The sequence below is a fragment of the Bison bison genome, unplaced genomic scaffold (genome assembly GCF_000754665.1).
Source record: "Bison bison bison isolate TAMUID 2011002044 unplaced genomic scaffold, Bison_UMD1.0 scf7180017864371, whole genome shotgun sequence".
Classification (NCBI taxonomy): domain Eukaryota; kingdom Metazoa; phylum Chordata; class Mammalia; order Artiodactyla; family Bovidae; genus Bison; species Bison bison.
In genome coordinates this window covers 11,783,325-11,786,292 of record NW_011494943.1, presented here as the reverse complement: position 1 = coordinate 11,786,292, position 2,968 = coordinate 11,783,325, and the positions used below count along the sequence as shown (strand labels likewise).

General features: G+C 57.0%; 1 protein-coding gene across 3 annotated transcripts in view; it reads left to right on the top strand.

Moving 5' to 3' along the window:
- Positions 1–2,968, top strand: part of SLC38A10 (solute carrier family 38, member 10) — a 41,673-nt gene that overhangs the window by 25,784 nt on the left and 12,921 nt on the right. The gene's annotated exons all lie outside the window — the stretch shown is intronic.

The window sequence follows — 2,968 nt, the reverse complement described above, 5'->3', positions numbered from 1 at the left end:
GGCTGGTTGGCGTGGTGGAGACCTCGGCTGTGGACCCTTCTTCTGGGAGCAGCATCTCTTTCTTGCAGAACTTTTGGGAGATGGGTGGTCATCCCTGTTCACACACGTGTGGCCCTCAGCCTTCCACACTTCATGGCAGAGCGGCGACCCGCAAGTTCTGGCCTCTTGTGACCTTGGGGCCTCCCGGATGCCTCAGGCCTTTGGTGGGGCTGGGGGGGGGGCGGTCTGTAGTTAGCGCATACTTGTCATGGCTGCCCCAGGGACTTGGGCAACACCTATGCCCTTTGCAAAGTTGGGCCCAAAGGGCTTCACTGGTGGCTCAGAGGTAAAGAATCGCCCTGCAATGCAGGACACCCAGGTTTGATCCCTGAATGGGGAAGATCCCTGAAGGAGGAAATGGCAACCACTTCAGTATTCTTGCCTGGGAAATCCCATGGACAGAGGGGCCTGGCAGTCTACAGTACACAGGGTCACAAAAGAGGCAGATATGACTTAGCGACGAGACAAAGTCCGGCCCACCTGGAGCATCTGCCATGGGGGCGTGTTCCTGCCCTGGTGTGGACTATCACCTCCCACACGTGCCTGCTGGCGGACTGCGATCTGGTCACTGCAACAGCCCGTGGACCTAGATCCCCTCAGCATCAGGCATGGCCCTCCCACGTCCTCACCGATGCCGGCCTGGCATTAATCCTCTGCTCTCTTCAAGCGGGGGTGGCTTTGGCTCCCCTGCCTGGGGGGGTTTTCATGGACCTGTGGCGTTTCTTTAAAAGAAAGGGTTAGAGTGGAGAGCTGGGATCTGTTACAACTGCTCTGGTGGGGCCAGTGGGCTGCTCACGCTTAAGACAGTGGTCGGCTGGCGAGTACCCTACAGAACCCTGGGCAGCTCAAATGCCAGGTGTGTCAGGGGATGAGGGGGTTCCCAGCAAAGGGTAGGGTGGAGACTGCTGCTGGGTGGGGGAGCACAGGTGGGTGTCTTATGGACAAGGTGGAGACAGGAAACACACTTTGCTGGTGGGGTCATGAGATGTCTGGGCTGGAGGCAGAGACAGGTGTGTGCGTGGCGCCATGCAGCGCTTCCTGGCTCCGTGCAAGCTCTTTGTAAGTTGAACTTAAGTTGACACTCTCTTGGCCTTTTTAAGCTTGCTGTCTCCCAGCATTGACGGAGTTAACGTTTTTTATTTTGTGTGCGATTTGTTTCTTTAACACCAGAAAGCCTAGGGTTGAAATAAATCATTCAAAGCCATGGATGAAATGTTGCCTTTGGCTTGTCGGTCTCCTGTGGAATGTTCAGTGATGTCCCCGTAAAAATAACCCAACACAGAAACGACCAACCAGCTGTCTTCATCTCTGTGTCAAAACCATTTTAGGAGCCGCCCAGATCAGGGCCTGGAGGGGATGGGCTTCTGTTGGTGAAGCCCAGGCGCACCTGGCTCTGTCCTGGGGGCTGTGCCAGAGTACCCCTCCGCCTCTGGCCAGCCTGGCAGGCAGAGCCACTTCAGCCATTTGAGTGCTTCAGTCGGGCGCTCGCTCGGTCTTGCCCTCGTCCTGTCGATGCCATGGGGTCCAAGGCGGGACATGAAGTTCTTTTTGTTGTTTCTCAGCCGTCAGCTAGAGAAATATAAGATGCAAGGGATTTAAAGTTTCTTTTTTATTTTTAAAAAACTACTTTGGTGGTGTCTGCTGTTGCTTCTCGAACCTTCCCTTTGTGGTGAGCGGGTGTAACGTGCTACTCTTTGAACTCACAGCTGAAGCTGGCATCCACATGTTATCAAGAAAATTATCTGAAGTGGGGGACAGGAGTCAGGAGCCCTGACCCCATGCTATGCTCAGTGTTTCAGTGCTGCTCAGACACCAGGGGCTCAAACCCCACAACATCCCCATGCACACCTGACTGAGGCCGGCTGGTGATGGTCAGTACCGGAGGGGCCCTTTGAGTCCACGGCACTGACCGGGCCTCTCTGAAGCATCGTGGACCCTGGAGCGTGGCCAGCATTTTGCCTCTGTGAGCCCCAGACCAGCTCAGTGTTTCCAGAGCGACTGTGGAGAAAACAGACTTTCTCTCTGAGGTTCTCCACGTTGGTTGGCATCCACCTTCAGGAGCGCAGGGCCTTTCTTCCTGTCAGAAATCTTTCTTCTGCAGTTGTGTTGAGCCTGGGAAAGTCTCACCAGTTCTTTTGAACTGATATTTTTTTAAGGAGTCAACGTGCCTTTCAGGAAAGATTTGAGTTCTGGCTCTGAGAGTGCGTGGAGGTAGGTGGCGGGGTCCCCCGGCTCTTCGGGCAGGCTGCCTCGTGGCTCTTCTCCGAGGAAGCAGGAGTTACTGCTCCCCAGGGAGTACCAGGTGGGCCAGGCCGGGAAGGGCAGAACGAGCTGCGCCCACTGCCGTGACAGCGAAAGTCACACGGAGAGCGTCGGTGGGCCCCGCATGTGCCGGGGCTCCAGGGCAGACAGTGTCACAGCACGAGGGGTCCCTGTCCTGAGTCGCTGAGGGCAGCACTTACGATCAGCCTCGGGGCCATCACAGGAGGGACAGGGTGGGGACAGGGCCTCTCGGTGAGCAGCAGCGCATTCAACTCAGCTTGCTGGGTAGCACCGATGGGCACAGACTGCCAGAGGGGGCGAGGAGCCACCTCCTCACAGCCGTCCCATCTGTGCCCTGCAGCTGCAGGCGTGTCTAGCCTGCTGGGTGATGTTGGGACTAGTCATTGGTAGCCGGGCACCCAGTGGCCTGGGCCCTCTTCTGGGTGAGGTAGTGGGATAAGCAAGAGCCCACTTTAAGTTGGGTCGAGGCCTCGAGATTCTTGCTCTTCTGGTGAAAACCATCAAGGGGCCCAATCTCTGCAGCAGTAAGTGTGGGCCTACATGGCTGCCAGGCTCTCCAGGCTGCCTGGCTGGTGGGCCGGAGTCTCTCTGGCCAGCAGGCCCCTCCCTGTCACACTCATGCCCCCTGCTGCTTTCAGGCTCCTTC